The sequence below is a fragment of the Hordeum vulgare genome, chromosome 6H (assembly GCF_904849725.1).
Source record: "Hordeum vulgare subsp. vulgare chromosome 6H, MorexV3_pseudomolecules_assembly, whole genome shotgun sequence".
Lineage (NCBI taxonomy): Eukaryota > Viridiplantae > Streptophyta > Magnoliopsida > Poales > Poaceae > Hordeum > Hordeum vulgare.
Genome location: NC_058523.1, coordinates 405492523 through 405510122, shown reverse-complemented (window position 1 = coordinate 405510122; position 17600 = coordinate 405492523).

The window sequence follows — 17600 nt, the reverse complement described above, 5'->3', positions numbered from 1 at the left end:
CAGGCCGCCACACCCCGTGTTGCACGCCCCGGTCGAGGAGGAAGAAGGCCCCGCCGGTGGCCAACCACGAGGGGCTTTGCCCGTGCCGGCGGCGGGAGGAGAGTCGGGGGTGGAGGGAGGTAGGCAGGCGGCAGCGGATCAACCCGAGTCGCCCGTGGTTGACGACGCGGGGGCTAGCTTTTTTCTGTCGCTTCTTTTGGGTAGCATGGAAGGAAGAAGAAAGAAGAACATGAAGACGAGGTAGATGCAATTTCTTGTATGTAGTCTCGAGTAGAAACTTATATTTCTCCAAAGCATTCATGTGAGGTCGAGTTGGTTTGAGGAATTATGTTTGAGGTTATTCTAGATGAAGAAAAGTTTAGTATCCTAAAAATAGTTCTTTAGAGGACGAGGAGTTATATTTGGAGGGATGTGCTAGAGATGCCCTAAATATACTAGACAAAATGACTATTAGTAATTTTCATCAACTAGTCATCTGACATATTTACTTCTTTTGGCAAGACAAGACCTTGGAATGGAACGGACACCATGTGATAGACGTCTAAGGTTAATGCAGAGATAACAAAGACAATGTTACCCGTCAGCTAATAATTAAAGAAGGAAAAGGGTGCTACTAACTAAAGGTAAAGGTAAAGCAACCAGCTTTCCTAGTAGTTTATTTCTGAAAAGGTAGGGATTTTGACAAACTTAGGTGTGATGTGCATGGCATCCACACCATTCGTACACATTGATTATGTCTCTTGCATAAATCATAACGTCATTTTAGCTCGCATAGGTACTACGTACTAGCTAGTAGCCCCCAGTTGGCATCGCACCGGTAACGATCATGAATGATTAAGGTGGCAGCGATTGGAGTAAACTAATAAGAAGCATCGGTTGGCAATGGCATACAGCCAGGGTGTGGTGATTTGAACCGCCAACAAGAATCCTCTTAACAGCAACGCAAAAACGGAGAGAACAGAGGAACTGGCTCCTCTGTTCCTAGCCTCTGTCGACTATTGGACCGATCACCAAGAGTAGACAAGCGATCTTATGCTCCGTGCTGAAGCAACTTCAGGCAGTAGACCAGCTGGCTCAAGTCACTGAACTTTCAGCACTTGGACACGTCGACCCGCTGCCACTGGCCATGCACCCACCATGCTATCCTGGAGCATTCGGGTTGCCCATGCAGCTCTGCAAGCAGCCAAGCACCATATGGCGATGTTAGGTAACCAGACATGGCATGATCTTCAGTTCAGAAATCAGAAACAGAGGCCAGGCGTCCATGGCACTGTGAGATCATCTCATCTCTACTGGAGTGATTGCTGCTAAGCCACAACATCACGGCGATGCGGCGATGCCAGAACGCACGCAGGCACGTAGTTTTCGCAAGATCTGATGTATCCTCCTACCAACCAAGAGAGCAAGAGGCCAACAACAGCCGCCGCTGTTCACCGCAATTACGGGTGACAGGGACTCGCAAGCAAAGCGACTGGATCGAAGACGATGAGTCGACTTGATCCTGGTCCATGCTACCAGTACCAACAGCCGTGGGTCTCCCCCTCCTCAATGAGGCCGGTTCATCTTTTGCCGCGCTGGGGCCTTCTGCGGGCTGTTCATTCACGTTCCGCCGTTCCAGTACAATCATTAATAATGAGCCACCGCGGGGTCGCGGTTGATATGGAAATCCAGGCATTCCCGGGAGGGCAGAAATACGAAATCAATTCCCCTCCCTTTGATCCTGACAACAACGTGGGGTGAGTGATGACGAGGTTTGGAGGGTGGGGTGCATGGCAAGGGAAGCAAAAGCCCACCGTCCCGTCCGTCACCTTTTCTTTTCCCCCTCCCAACCACCGTGGCGACCATCGTTTGTTCCACAACGAATTCACGGTGCACTCAATCGGTAACCAATTGAGTCTGTTGTCGTCCGTCGATTGTTCCGGTCGGAGATCGCCGGCAAATACACCTGCCGTAGTTGTTGAGCGCGGTGTGGATTGTAGAAGGCGAGATGTATGCTTTGCCGCAAATGGAAAGGTAAAACTGAAAAGGAGTTCTTGGTGAAAACAGGGCCTTTTCCGTGCTGTTAATTATAGTTCGCATATCAAACAAGCATCAGCAGCAGCTACTACCTCTGAGGCTGGTCAGGATGAGATAATCAAATAGCTTCACCATCTCATAGAAAACTATACAATTCTACGAGATGAATTCTTCTAGAAAACGGATCATGCTCTACGGCGTTCAGCAACGCCCTATGCTGGTACCAGTTTCATCTAATATCCCAATCAACCCACTCTTCGCCACTGAGATTGCACCATGAAAGCCCATATTATGGAAGTGCCATATAACTGCTTAGAAAACTTCTATGGAACGTCGATTTTTTTCATGCTAATATACATATCACAGAACACCTTGGAGCTGAACATTTATATACAGCGTCACAGAGAGATCAGCATGTTGGCTTTAGATGGCTGATCAAATCCTTTCGTCCACGTACGTGCAAGCTAGCTAGACAAGCTAGCAAGCAAGCACCTGGATGGATATGAGCAGCCGTAACGTGGGTAGCTAGCGATCGGACGGGAGAACTGATCGATCGATGGCCGAATCGAGCCTGTTAAACTTTGTTGCGTTTGATCTCTCTGATCTGATACAAAAACTACACAGGGGTATACGTATATATATTGCTAAACTAGGCCTACTGCAAACCGACTCGGTTTGCAATACTACTACTAATCCTACTCGGTTTGCAATACTAACCAAATTAGGACACACGTGTACGTTTAGACTACAACTAGGTTAATTACTACATTCACCTCCTTAACCTTGTTGATGTGTCTTCATTGCTTGCACTCCGACTTTCTTCCTCATCTCGATGAACTTCTGTCGACCGAGGGACTTGGTGAAAATATCGGCAAGCTGGTCCTTCGTATTCACGTGCAGAACTTCTATCATCCCTTCCTCAACGCACTCCCGGATGTGGTGGAACCGGGTATCTATGTGCTTGCTCCTTTCGTGATGAACCGGATTTTTGCACAATGAGATTGCAGCTTGGTTGTCAATCTTCAATGACACCTTCTGCACCTCCCGCTTTGCAAGAATAGCTAGAAGTCTTCTCAGCCACACTGCTTGACAAGCCGTTGTGCTTGCCGCTATGTATTCTGCCTCGCATGAAGACAATGCCACCACCTTTTGCTTCTGAGAATTCCAGCTAATCGGATTTGGGCCAAGGTAGAAAACCATGCCCGTTGTGCTCTTTCGGTCATCAACATCACCTGTCATGTCGCTATCTGAATATCCAGGAAGGATCAATCCTTCCTTTCCCTTTTTGTACGTGCAACCAAGATTAATGGTGCCTTTCACATAGCGTAGAATTTGATTGACCACGCTCATGTGTTCGGTTGTCGGATTCTCCATGAAACGACTCACGATCCCGACTGAATACGCCAAGTCAGGTCGGGTATGCACCAAATATCTCAGGCTGCCCACAACGCTTCGATACATTGTGGTGTCCACCGGCAGATTTGAGCTACGCTTGCTCAAGTTGTGACGTTGGTCCATTGGAACTTGTGTCGCGTAGCAATCTGACATGCCACACTTGTCCAATAACTTGACCGTGTAAGCCGATTGACATAGGGAAATCTCTCCGGAGCTTTGCTTCACTTCGATGCCCAAGTAATAGCTGAGTAATCCCAGATCACTCATGCTAAACTTGTTCTTCATTTGCGCCTTGAAACGTTCAATTTCTTGTACGCTATCTCCGGTGATAATCAGATCATCGACATAAACTCCAACTAGCAGGTTTGAGCCTTTGAAATTCTTTGTATAGACTGCGTGCTCGAGGGGACATCTCTTGAACCCGAGCGAGACCAGACTTCGGTCTAACTTTGATTTCCAAGCTCTTGGCGCTTGCTTCAACCCGTAAAGTGCCTTCTTGAGCTTGTAAACTTTCCCTTCTTCGCCTTTCTTCTTGTAGCCGAGGGGTTGTTCCACGTACACTTCTTCTGTGAGATCGCCATTGAGGAAAGCGGATTTAACATCCATATGGTGAACCTTCCAATCCTCTTGTGCTGCCAAAGCTAGGAGCACTCTCACCGTCTCGATTCGAGCAACTGGTGCAAATACCTCATCATAGTCAACTCCTTGACATTGAACGTAGCCCTTTGCAACGAGTCTTGCCTTGTACTTCACAATGGCACCCTGTGTGTCCTTCTTTAACTTGTAAACCCAGTTCAAACCTATCGCCTTTTGGTTTAGAGGACGGGTTACCAAAGTCCACGTGCCATTGCTCTCAATCGCCTTCATCTCCTCATCCATGGCGTGCGTCCAACTACGGCTTTTGCTCGCCTCTACGAAGTTCGCCGGCTCCTCAACTCCAAACAGACATAGTCAGGAGTACTCGAGCGTAACTGGCTTTGCGTACTTGTAGACTTTCTTGAGCATCTTGTAGCGACGAGGCCCTGAGGAGTCCATTGTGGCTTGCGAAGGAGGTGACACAAATTGTGTCGATGTTGATGCACTTGAGGAAGATGGCTGAGTCTCGGGCATGTCATCGACATCCGCGTCGTCGGCGTAGTCATCATGATCATGAGCATCATCTTGATTGTCATCGTCACTATGCGCCTCGTTGTCGATGTTGTCTTCGATATCTCCAACCGTGCCGTGCGCTTTGTTGTCGCTATCTCCTTGCGACCTATGCACGTCGTCGTCGGTGTCGGCACCATGATGATCACTACCATTGTGGCCACCTTGGTTCGGCATCTTGCCAACCACCTGGACATCTTCTCCTGCATCATCGTCAGTTGGAAATTCAACTGCAAATATGTTACTATTTGGAGCATCGTCGGCTACGGCGCTCCAATTCCACGCTTGGTTTTCTTCAAACACGACGTCGCGTGAAATCCATAGACGCTTGGTTTGTGGATCGTAGAAACGGTATGCCTTGGTGCCAGAACTGCTCTCGTATCCGATGAACGCCATCTTGGTGCTACGATCGGCAAGCTTTGAGAGATATGGCTCCGCCGTCTTCACATGTGCCACGCACCCGAACGTCCGTAGATGAGACACATTCGGCTTATGTCCGTAAATTGCTTCATACGGAGTCTTGCCAATCACCGCCTTCGTTGGAGCCCGGTTGAGAAGATAGACCGCCGTCGAGACAGCTTCTCCCCAAAAAATCCCCGGCAGGTTCTTGCTCTTGAGTAAACTCCTTGCCATGTCAACGACGGTTCGATTGCGCCTTTCAACGACCCCATTCTGCTGCGGCGTGTAAGGTGTTGTGAGGAACCTCTTTATGCCAATCTTCTCGCAGTAGTCGTTGAACTCATTCGACGTAAACTCTCCGCCGCGATCTGTCCCTAGAGCGCGAACCTTCAGCTTGTGTTCCATCTCCGTTGCAGCCTTCAGCTTCTTGAACGCTTCAAACGCCTCATCTTTAGACCGTAGGAGAACGACCCACATATATCTCGAGTAGTCGTCTACCACAAGGAAGAAATACTTCTTTCCAGTGTGAGTTGCCGGGGTGATAGGGCCACATAGATTACCATGGAGCAGCTCGAGTGCATCACTTGCACGATAGGTAGACTGAGCAGGGAATGGCCTGTGGTGCTGTTTTCCAACCAAGCACCCGTCACATACTCGATCAACATGGTCGATAACTGGCATCCCGGATACCATCTCCATCTTTGACATCTTCTTCAAGGAGTAGAAGTTAACGTGTCCAAATCTAGCATGCCATAACCACGAATCATCATCACTCTTGGCGAGCCAACACTCCGGTTGAGATTGATCAAGGTTGAGGATATAGATCCTATTCCGTGTGCGATTAACACGAGCTAGCACGTTTCGGAGGTTGTCGAAGATCGTCATCACTCTGCTCTCGATATTCACCTTGCATCCATTCTCGTCAAGCTTCCCAATAGAGATGATGTTGTTGCGCAGCCGTGGGATATAGTACACTCCGGTGAGTATGCGATGTTCGCCTGTGAGACCCTCAAAGAGGACAGATCCTTGCCCGCAAATCTCCACAGTTGAACCATCACCGAACTTGACCGAGCCTTCAACATCGTATTCCAGCTCGAGGAATTTCTCCTTGCACCCCGTCATGTGGTTACTGGCACCCGTGTCGAGATACCACGACACGTTCTGATCACCGGATAACTTTGGTGTCACTTTTTCCTGATGAAGTAGCACCTTCCGGCTTGGTTTCACAACCACCGTTTCAGCGAGATCACAAACTTCGGCCATCAGAAGACCTGGACCTTCGTCTTCCTGCTTTGCCAAATTTGCCTTGATCTCCCGCTTGTTAGGCTTTGGACAATCCTTCGCAAAGTGACCCATCTCGTTGCAGTTATAGCACTTGACCTCAGACATATCCAAGTTTCGTTGCTTCCGCCCTTTAGATCGGTCTGCCTTACCATGACCTTGTGGCTTGCCTTTTCCTTTGCCTTTTTCGGTTTGTCCATCGCGCTTCGTGTTGCTTGAGCCTTCGCCACCGTCACGCCTTCCTTTGCTACTTGTGACCTCCCAATCTGCGCACGAGTACATGAGTTGGTCACTACCTCCTCCTTTGCCTTTCCGACAGCCACGAGCATTTTTCTTCCCATGTCCGCAATCGTCCGATCGCCTCCGTTATGGTCATGTCGTCGATGTCTTAAAGCTGCTCGAGTGTGCCGATGATGTTCGTGAATTTATCAGTGACTGAACTGAAAAACTTCTCCACGATCTCGGTCTCATCGAGCTTTGCACCAAGCGCGCGGATCTCTCCCACCAAAGTAGTAAGACGCATGGCGTAGTCATTCACTGATTCAGTTTCCTCCATCCGCAACTTGTGAAATTGGCGCTTCAGCACTTGTGCCCTTGCCTTGGTGACGCGATCTTCTCCGATCCTCATCTCCTTGAGTGCGTTCCACACCTCTCTTGCCGTCTCGAACTCCGCCAATGTCATCAGCACGGAATCCGGCACAGACTGGGCTATGGCGGCCATGGCACCTTCATCGCGCTCCTCGTCGACGTCGTCGTCCATGATGGCCTCCCACACTCGAAGGGATCGAAGAATAATCTTCATCTTCACCGCCCACACGCCGTAGTTGGCGTCGGTGAGCATCGGGTACTGGATGGGGATGTTGCGATGCACCTGGACGTTGGCGCCGCTCGTTCCTCCATCACTGGTTGCTGACTTGACGCCCTTCTTCACCTTGTCGCCGTTCTTGTTCGCCTTGGCACCGCCGCTGCCGGACTCGACCGACTCAGCGTCGCTGTCCGTCATCGTAGATCGTAGATTATCGAGGCTCTAGATACCAATTGTTGGCTTTAGATGGCTGATCAAATCCTTCTGTCCACGTACGTGCAAGCTAGCTAGACAAGCTAGCAAGCAAGCACCTGGATGGATATGAGCAGCTGTAACGTGCGTAGCTAGCGATCGGACGGGAGAACTGATCGATGGCCGAATCGAGCCTGTTAAACTTTGTTGCGTTTGATCTCTCTGATCTGATACAAAAACTACACAGGGGTATACGTATATATATTGTTAAACTAGGCCTACTGCAAACCGACTCGGTTTGCAATACTACTACTAATCCTACTCGGTTTGCAATACTAACCAAATTAGGACACACGTGTACGTTTAGACTACAACTAGGTTAATTACTACACAGCATATTTCTGTTGCTAGATCATGCGATCTGTGCTATCACGCTAACGACTGCGTGGCCGGGGTCATGATTTATGAATGCTGCGGCTGGCGGCATAACGGATGGCTACGGGTAAGATCCCTTATACTCCCTCCGTTCCTAAATATAAGTCTTTTAAGATATTTCACTAAAAGTCTACATACGGAGCAAAATGAGTGAATCTACACTCTAAAGTATGTCTATATACATCCGTATGTAGTCCACTAATGAAACCTCTTTAAAGACTTATATTTAGGAACGGAGGGAGTATGTCTGTGGACGAGTCAGCTATCCTTTATTTATTCGCTTGTGCAGCCATGATATCTATTTTTACCAACCCTCGAAAACCATACAAAAACATGCCACGTAGACAAGATTTCATGGATAAAACAGGGATACTAAAGTTCCGAGCACGTGCTATGCCGATCCGGGCCTCCCTATACGCGGATAATGCTGTTGTTTTATTGCCTCACTAAAGGCGGGGCGTCCCTTCGTCGCGGCTTGGAGGCGTGGCTATGGCGGTGGATCTTGAGCGGGCGCCTCGGGACTATGTGTGTGTGGCCATGGCGTTGGTCAAGCATCGATGTGACCTCCTCTACCTTTGGATGTCTTCATCGTCGTCCAAAGGGATCTGGTCGGTGGGTATTGCCTCGCGCTGGCTTCCCAGCGGCGGATCAAGTGGAGGACGAGATGGTGGCCTAGCTTCTAGAGTGGGTGAGGATGCCACCATCGTCGACGGCGTCCGTGGGTGTCGTTTTCCTCATTGGAGGCAATGGTGGGGGAGTCCCTTGCTCCATTGTTTCCGGGGCAAACCTCAGATCTAGAGGAGGCTACTATTGACGACGGCGCCCATGGGCATCATAGCCCTCGTTGGAGGCGTTGAAGATACTCCTGGATCGGATGATGGTGACATCTTCGTTGTCGCCCCCGTGGGGGCATCATCTTTGGAGACATTCATCAGCTAGACGAACGTGTGGACGGCTTGGTGATTGGGCGGCGGTAGGTGGTGGTGCGGTGCTTCATCCTACACATCGATGGCAGCGGATCTCGGCGGCGTGGGCGCAGTGGAGACTCTGCTTCCGATGTGTGGTGATGGACTTGTGCAGGAGGACGACTTGTTTGGCGTCGTGCTGGCGTCGATGGCAGAGAGGCCTGGCAAGGTCGATGCATCAGTATCTGATCTGAGGACGGATCTATGGATGATGGAGGTAACGACCCTTGCAGCGTGCGCATGTGGTGCCCACTGGAAGTGCGCTAGACCGGTGTGTAACCCAGTCCGGGAATTGTGGCTTGGATGAGGCATCCAGCAGTATTTGTTAGGTGTTGATATGATGTCTATTTGGTATTAGGCTCGGACATTTGGCACCAATTCATCACACGGATAGGAGTAACGCCGGTGTCGTGGGTATAAGTCTGACAGTAGATGTGTAGGGTACGAAAGGATGGGCAGAGCCTTAGCTACGGCGAGGTTGTATGAGTTCAGGCCCCTCTGCGGTGGAGGTAATAGCCCTACGTCTCAGTGCTCTTGGAGCTTGTTGTCGAGTGGAATATGATTACAGTGAATTGCTAACCCCTGCACCAGTGGGGGAGGGTGGCTTATATAGAGTGCGCTGCCCTCCACAACGGTTCGGTGCACGGGGGTGGAGTAATGGCGAATAAATGCCTATGTTACAGGTAACGTATGTCTTAAATGCTAATAAAGGCACATGGAAACGTATGACCGTTTCCCTCCAGGGGGGTTAAGATGCACAGAGTGGAATCCAGTCAGTTAGTTTGATATACTCCGAATGCTCGTCTCCGACTGGATGGTCGAGGGTCTGTTACCGACTGGATGATGGGAACTCCTTAGTTCAGTCGGAACTGACTAAGGGCCTTGTCCCTTATGAGGGTTAGTCCTTGGGTAGGACCTACAGGGCAAGCCTATGACCCTACCCTAGGACTATAACCCCATCATTAGTCCCCGAATGGATTGGGGTTGGAACGACGAAGCGATGCTTGAAGTTTGGATCCGACTCGTTCGGATGTGACTTTGGCGTTGCTTGCCTCGATCCATTTTATCTTTTCTGGCCAACGATCCGAGTGGAAGTATTTGTGAAACAAACCGTCGGAAACCGAGTGCGTCCGTGGTATCTTCTGACGTGACCAGTCAACTGACAGCGGCGGATTTTCCGGGATCCTCAAATTTCGGTTACCGCACGCTCAGCAGGGATGACGACATCGCGCTCGAGTAGTGCCTGATGCCTCAAATCCCGCGCCTTCATCTTCTCCACTGATATCGCCGCGGCCGGTTGGGGGATAAGATTTCGAGGCCACTTGCCAGTGACCCAGTCGGAACCTTACTTAAACCTCAGCGGCGAGGGTTTTTTCGTTACGCTCGCCGGATATCTTGCCTTTGCTCCGTTTCCCTCGCCATCCTCCGCGCACCCCAAGCTTCTTCCTTCTCCTTCTTCCTCGCGAATCCGTAGCTTCCGCCATGACAAAGGGGCAGACTAGCAAGCTAGAGGCGCGGAAGAAGAGGGGGAAGGCGGCGGCTCCTGCTCAGCGGAGGCAGCAAACGCTACCGGTGGGGTGGATCCAGGGGGACTTCCTCCCCTCCACGGTGACGGAGGAGGACCTGCTGGAGCTGGTGGAGCACGGGATGATCGCGCACAAGTCGTGGAGGTTGCCGGTGGAGGGTGAGACCGAGCCGGCGCCCCGAGAGGGGGAGCGCGTCCTGCTGCTCAGCCACGTGCATCGAGGTTTCTCCCTGCCCCCACGTCCTTTCTTCAAAGGCATAATGGACCACTTCGGAGCGCAGCTCCACCACTTTCCCTCGAATGCCATAGCTCATCTCTCTACTTTCGTAGTCTTGTGCGAGTGCTTCATCGGCTGTCCTCCCCATTGGGGGCTTTTCAAACATATCTTCTCTGCTAGATCCAAACTATCAAACGACTTAATCTGTCGGATGATAAGACTCACCTTCTCCAGCTCTGCGGAGGCTTAGGCTTCCAAAAGAAGAGCAAAAGTAGTTATCCCGCTCTTCAGCTGAGTGAATCGGTTAGGAACTGGCAGTCGACATGGTTCTACTGCCAGGACGTTGCTTGCCCGAATGCCACGACAGGGTTGCCTCCTTTTAGCTTAGATCGACCAGCTCCGCCTAAGCAGCTCGCGCTCACGAAGGCGGAGAAGATCCATATCCAGCCTTTGGTCGACGCACTCGTAGATGTCGTCAGAAAGGGAGTCACCGGCATAGATTTGCTGGAGGTTTTTCTCGGCCGGCGCATCCAACCACTGCAGGCCCGAGACCACGCCATGTGGCACTACACGGGGCCCGAAGACTCCACTCGGACCAACGTCGAGTGCGTGACCGGGGAGACGGTGGCTTCGTGGGTGCTCCAAATCACAGGCACCTGCGAGAACCCCAGAGGGTCCCGGCGAGTGAAGGCTTTCTGCGCGGACAACCCTCCTCCGAACGAGGTGAGTACAACTTGTCGAGTGCACATAATTGTCTTAGATTTATCTCCTTCTCGAATCACTGTCTGACGTCTGATGTCGTCGACTGTATCTTATGCAGAAGTGGACCAACTGGTTCTCTCCTGTCTCGAACGGGAATCCGGCCGAGGAGGAGGAGGAGGGCAGCCAGGAGGGCAGCGTGGAGAGCATCGAGTACGTCTCCGATAGTGGGGAGATGGAGGAGGAGTCTGGGGAAGAGGAGGAAGACGAAGAGCAGAACTCGCCTCCCCCGCCGCCAGAGCTTCGAACCAAACGCCGACATGAACCTGCGGCTCCCTCGACCCCTCCGGCATCCTCGAGTGCCCTCCCAACTGCTCGTGCGGTTTCGAGCGCTCCGCCAACCGTTCCCGTGGCTCCGAGTGCTCGGAGCATCAAGAGGACCAGGGACGCTGCTGCTGAACCTGCGGGTCAGCCCTCTAAGGTGGCCAAGCCGAGTGGATCTAAACCTCGGAAGGCTTTGCCGCGGATGAGGGTCATCGTTCCTGTCACCTCAACGTAAGTGCATTGTCTTTCTTTCTCTTTTCAGTATTTGATTGAAACTCCTGCTTATTGGTCGAATGAATTTCACTCGACAGAGTTGCTACCTCTGCCACCTCTCCGGCACGCCAGGGGGATGATCCCATGGACATGGACAATGTTGTCTCGTCCCAGCCAAGTGTGTCGTAGCGATTCCGAGAGTTTACATTATTGCATCACGAATTCTGTCTTCGGTCTTGCCTTTTTTCCTGTGATTTCACGCCGTTCTGTCGGGTTTCCCTCAAGGGCGATTTATGTGGATGAGGGTGACCAGGGGAGGTCTGAGCAAGCTGCGGTGCATGTCCTTAAGGCTGTTCCGCCAGTTACTGCTCTCGCCGCGGACGTGCCGCCGACTGAGGCGATGCCGTCGACTGAAACGGCGCTGGTTGCTGCTGAATCGACTGGAGCAGGCCTTGGGATGACCAAGGAGCCTCCAATGATGCCAGGCCCGTCGACTGTCGAGTACAACGTCCAGCGCCTCCCGGAGGATCAGGTGGGAGTGGCCAAGGGGGCCATGGTGCAGGTGAAGCTGATGGCGGGAGAGGCCAAGAAGGCGTACGACTCCATCGCGTCCCTGTACGAGCGAAGCTTGGAACTGCGGGACGATATCCGAGTAAGTGGGCTAGTAAGTATTTACTTTTCTCATGTAACCCACGGGTGTGCTCGGATATCGTATGATTTTTGCAATGGATTCACTCTTAGTGAACCCAGTGGGTGTAGTCCCTGAGACTTCTGTCGAGTGCTTGCACCGGCAGTTGTCTTTATACACATTTTCTTTGACTTGATCAGATCAAGAATTAATCTGTTCAAATGCTAACAGTTGGGGCACTCGGAGTGCACCTACTGGATGAGTCCCCGAGAGTAATTTTACTCAGGTTGGGTAGTAGTAGCCTCATAGGCTTAGGTGCTGTCATGTAGCTCAATAGGGCGGACCAGTTTGAGTTTCATGCCAGTGGGGTCACTCTCAGTGAACCCACTGGGTGTAGTCCCCGAGACCGCTGTCGACTGCTTGCGTCGGCAGGGGTCTTAAGAACTTAGACTTTTTATTGTTGAATTTGTCTGAACCGTCTCTTGGCGCTGAGTTGCAGAAAACTTGCGAGATGGGGACAGCGTACGAGACTCTGAGGGCTGAAAAGGTTCAGTTTGCTGGAGAGCTGGATGCAGCAATGATTGCAATGGCTGGTATGAAGGATGTTCTGGCGGAACGAGAAAAGTCCTTGGAGCATGTCCGTGAGGCAAACAAGGCATTGCCTGCTGAAGTGGAGAGAATGAAGGCGCAAAGGACCGAGCTGATGGGACAAATGAAAGTGTTGAACAGGCGGTGTATAGCACAGGAAAAATATGTCAGTGACTGGGCCCGGAAGATGATAGCGCTTCTGGGTGGTAAGTTCTGTTTTTCCGAGTGCTTGTGGTATGTGCATTTCACTCGGCGCTTATTGTTTGCTCGTTCTGTCTTTGCAGATTTTTGCATGGACGCTGAGGCTGAAGCAGCTGACGTTGAGCGGTCGATTCTTGAGAACATTCCACTCGGCGAGGACGCCAATCGAGATCTGCTCTGAGCGCACATTCGCCTGGGCAAAGTTGGGCCTTTCATCGGTCGACTGAGAGAAGTCGTCGGCCGGATCGACAAGGAGCTTTGGCCTGCAAACGAGTCTCGGCACGAGATGGAAGGCTTGATGACTCGGCTGGAGGAGGTCCCAAACCGAGTGCGGTCATGGAAGAAGTGTGCGGCTCGCTGTGGTGCGGACGTTGCTCTGTCTCTGGTCCGAGTGCATTGCAAGGAGGTGCGCGAAGAGAAGCTGAAGGCGTTGCAGGTCGCCAACACGAAAAAGCTTCGATTCGAAGACTTCATGGAGACCTTCCTTGAGAGCGCCACCCGCATCGCCGACGGATCGACCTGGACACATTCGTAGAGCCCGCCGGTCCTAGCGCCAGTCCTGACGACGCTTAAGAAAACTGTTACCTCGGTATGCCGAGTGTTGGTTCTAAGAAACTTTGGCCACTGCTGTTGGCCGTCACATTCTTGGTTCGGTGCGAGTAAGCTTGATCCACACCGAGCCAACTATCTTTAGGTGAACTTTGAATTTGAATCGAATCTTTTGCTCTTCTGTTGCCAAAGAGTTGTTGATACGATTCTGGCTCGTGTTTTTCGTTTGGCGTTTCTTGGTGAAGCCAAAGGCAAACATGCGGAGCATGTAATTGTCAGTTGTCTTGACATCTGCATGAGCCTCCCTGAGGGTCTGCTGAGTCTCCGAGTGGATCTGTAGGATACACTCGAAGGCAATAGAGTACTTAGGCGATTCATGATCGCGGCTAAGTCTTCGAGTGCGACTGTCAGGTCGCACTCGGAGCGAGTTGTTACTCATGTAATTGTCAGTAGTGTTGACATCTACATGAGCCTCAATGAGGTTCTGCTACTCATGTAATTGTCAGTGGTCTTGACATCTACATGAGTCTCAATGAGGTTCTGTTGAGTCCCCGAGTGTATCTGCAGGATACAGTCGAAGGCATCTAAGTACTTAGGCGATTCGTGATCGCAGCTAAGTCCTCGAGTGCGACTGTAAGGTCGTACTCGGAGCGGGTTGTTACCCATGTAATTGTCAGTGGTCTTGACATCCACATGAGCCTCAATGAGGTCCTGCTACTCATGTAATTGTCAGTGGTCTTGACATCCACATGAGCCTCAATGAGGGTCTGCTGAGTCCCCGAGTGTATCTGTAGGATACAGTCGAAGGAAGCTCTCTCATTTAAGCGATTCTTGATCGTAGTTAAGTCTTCGAGTGTGACGATTAGTGCACGCTCGGAGAAAATTTGTACTTAGGCGATTCTTGATCACAGCTAAGTCCCCGAGTGCGACATTTAGTGCCCACTCGGAGAAAAACTTGTACTTAGGCGATTTTTGATCGCAGCTAAGTCCCCGAGTGCAACGTTTAGTGCACACTCGGAGAAAGTTATTACTTAGGCGATTCTTGATCGCACCTAAGTCCCCGAGTGCGACGTTTAGTGCACACTCGGAGAAAGTTAGTACTTAGGCGATTCTTGATCGCAGCTAAGTCCCCGAGTGCGACGTTTAGTGCACACTCGGAGAAAGTTAGTACTTAGGCGATTCTTGATCGCAGCTAAGTCCCCGAGTGCGACGTGTAGTGCACACTCGGAGAAAGTTATTACTTAGGCGATTCTTGATCGCAGCTAAGTCCCCGAGTGCGACGTTTAGTGCACACTCGGAGAAAGTTAGTACTTAGGCGATTCTTGATCGCAGCTAAGTCCCCGAGTGCGACGTGTAGTGCACACTCGGAGAAAGTTAGTACTTAGGTGATTGTTGATCGGAGCTAAGTTTTCTTTTTTGAGACCGGAGTCTGCGACCGCGGAAGAATTTTGAATCTACAAAAACTCAATCTGCTTTGTATTATTTCACCAATACTTGTTATTTACATTGCTTCAGTCGACGGTCACGTGTAGAAGCACTTCAGGAGATCTCCGTTCCATGCTCGCGGCTCGTCTGTTTCGCCGTCGATGTTGTAGAGTCTGTATGCTCCGTTGTTCAGCACCTTGGAGATGATGAAGGGTCCTTCCCAGGCAGGAGCCAACTTGTGAGGTCTTTGCTGATCCACTCGGAGCACCAGGTCGCGTGCTTGGAACGTACGACTCCTGACGTGTCGCACGTGAAAGCGCCGCAGATCTTGTTTTGAGCGAGTCAGTGCCATCTCGCGCTCCTCCTCTAGAAGGTCCACTCTGTCTTGCCTTGCTTGTTTTGCTTCAGCTTCGGAGAAGAGTTCAACTCGTGGAGCGTTGTGAAGCAAGTCACTCGGAAGGACTGCCTCTGCTCCGTAAACGAGGAAGAACGGGGATCGCCCTGTAGATCTATTTGGGGTTGTGCGGAGACCCCAGAGCACCGAAGGTAGCTCGGTGACCCATGCACCAGCAGCATGTCCCACCTCTTGCAGGAGTCGAGGCTTCAAACCTTGCAGAATAAGTCCATTCGCCCGCTCTGCTTGCCCGTTTGTTTGGGGGTGCGACACAGATGCAAAATCCACTCGAATACCTTGGCCAGTATAGAAACCTTTGAATCTGTCCGAGTCAAAGTTTGTTCCATTGTCAGTGATTATGCTGTGAGGTACCCCGAATCTGGAGATGATGTCCATGACAAACTTGATGGCTGTTAGGGCGGTGATCTTCTCGATGGGCTTGGCTTCAATCCATTTTGTGAACTTGTCGACTGCCACCAACAGATGTGTGTATCCTCCTTGGCATGTCCTGAATGGACCGACTGTATCTAATCCTCATACTGCAAACGGCCACACAAGAGGGATTGTCTTCAACGCAGATGTTGGCTTGTGGGACTTGTTGGAGTAGAACTAGCAGCCTTCACATCGGTCGACCATATCTTTAGCCATTTCGTTTGCCTGCAGCCAGAAGAAGCCAGCTCTGAATGCTTTGGCGACAATTGCTCTTGAAGAGGCGTGATGACCGCAGGTTCCCAAGTGAATTTCTTCCAGGATCAACTGTCCCTCCTCTGGGGAGATGCATCTTTGAAGAACGCCTCAAAGGCTTTCCTTGTACAACTGGCCATCAATGACAGTGAACGACTTTGACCTGCGGACGATCTGCCCGGCTTGGACTTCGTCTTCTGGTAATTCCTGCCTCAGGATGTATGCAATGAAAGGCACAGTCCACTCGGGGATGACAACAAGAATCTCCATTATCAAATCAACCACGGCAGGTACTTCGACTTCAGTCGGGTCCATCGAGCTCTTTGGTTGTATTGGTTCCTCTGTGAAGGGATCTTCTTTAACTGAGGGAAGGTGGAGGTGCTCGAGGTAGACGTCACTCGGGACTGGTCTCCGAGTGGATCCGAGTTTTGCCAACTCATCAGCTGCTTGGTTTTTTAGTCGCGGAACATGGTGGAGTTCCAAACCTTCAAACTTTTTCTCGAGCTTCCTTACTGCATTGTAGTACGTGGTCATGGTGGGGTTCCTGACGTTCCACTCCTTCATCACTTGATTGACCACCAAACCCGAATCGCCATAGACCATCAGGCGACGGACGCCGAGTGAGATGGCCATGCGTAATCCGTAAAGGAGAGCTTCATACTCTGCCTCGTTGTTGGAGGAATCAAAGTGTATTTGTAGCACATACTTGAGTTTGTCGCCCTTTGGCGATACGATCACAACGCCAGCGCCGGAGCCATTCAACATCTTGGACCCATCGAAGAACATTGTCCAATGAGCCGAGTAGATGTGGGTCGGTTGCTGTTGTTCTACCCATTCTGCTATGAAGTCAGCCAGAGCTTGAGACTTTATAGCTTTCTTGGCCTCGAACTTGATGTCGCAGTACAACATCTCCATTGCCCACTTCGCCACTCGGCCGATGCATCCCGATTGTGGAGGATTTCCGACAACGGAGCATCGGAAACGACAGACACCGAGTGGTCTTGAAAATAATGAGCCACCTTCTTCGCAGTCATGTAAATCCCGTAGATAAGTTTTTGATAGTGGGGATATCTCTGCTTGGAAGGAGTTAGGACTTCGGAGACGTAATACACTGGCCGCTGAACTTTGTATGCTTTGCCTTCTTCTTCTCGTTCGACTGTGAGAACAGTGCTGACGACTTGATTTGTAGCCGCGATGTACAGAAGAAGGGGCTCTTTATTGAGCGGAGCAGTAAGAACCGGCTGGGTGGAAAGTAGGACTTTGAGGTCATCGAATGCGATTTGGGCTTCGTCTGTCCACTCGAAGGTATCTGATTTTTCATGAGTCGGTACAGAGGAAATGCCTTCTCGCCGAGTCGACTGATAAACCTGCTCATAGCCGCTAGGCAACCTGTGAGCCTTTGAACATCGTGTATTCTGACCGGCTGCTCCATTCGGACGATGGTCCTGATCTTTTCGGGGTTGACATCGATCCCTCGTTCGGAAACGAAGAAACCGAGTAACTTTCCGCTGGGAACACC